The 663-nt window shown below is 45.4% G+C and overlaps 1 long non-coding RNA gene across 1 annotated transcript; it reads left to right on the top strand.

Annotated features, from left to right (window-relative positions):
• Positions 1-36: 36 nt before the first annotated feature.
• Positions 37-579, top strand: LOC105461789. The gene is made up of 2 exons (XR_975978.1): positions 37-243; positions 315-579. It is a non-coding gene; the product is annotated as an uncharacterized LOC105461789 (long non-coding RNA).
• Positions 580-663: the final 84 nt, after the last annotated feature.

The raw sequence follows: 663 nt of genomic DNA, 5'->3' as shown, positions 1-663 counted from the left end.
TCAGACGTGTGCTCTTCCGATCTCAGCAGCACTCTGTTGGATAAACGAAGATATATTATATCTCTCTCTGTCGCGCGATTTGGCAAGAAAATGGCGTCGCTTCTCATATGGCGCCACTCTGATTAGAGGCTCTCTACCAGAGAGGATCCTCTCTGTCTCTACTCTCTCCAGTCCTCCATGCGCTGACAGTTGCTGACAGTTGCTGACAGCCGACTGATGCTGTGTGGCACAGGTGAAATAACGGTGGGTTGTATACTCGATGCATTTGACAATTTCCAGTGCGACAATTCAACTGACAGTGCACGTTCGTACAGGCCGTATATGAATACGATGAATACTTGCCGCGCGAGAAGGTGTAACAATTGGTGCGACGTGTGATCGATCGGTCGACGCGACCTAACCTCGAAGCGACATGATAACCTCACATGTACTCGTCCTGCTTACCGGCTTCTGGTTCGGTGTCGGGACGTGTAATAATGCGTACAACGATTTCTTTGACGAGGAATTGATGCTGAAGCCCCTATCGAGCAATCATGTCTACGCCTACTTTCAATTTACCACAATATGGGAAACGATAAATCGTATGGAAACACGTGAGTACTCGAAAACGACAAGTTTGAGCTGTTTATAAAAAATTCTATATATTTAATATATATTTATTTA

Source organism: Wasmannia auropunctata, unplaced genomic scaffold (genome assembly GCF_000956235.1).
Source record: "Wasmannia auropunctata unplaced genomic scaffold, wasmannia.A_1.0 LD277957.1, whole genome shotgun sequence".
Lineage (NCBI taxonomy): Eukaryota > Metazoa > Arthropoda > Insecta > Hymenoptera > Formicidae > Wasmannia > Wasmannia auropunctata.
This window is presented reverse-complemented; position numbering and strand designations above follow the sequence as displayed.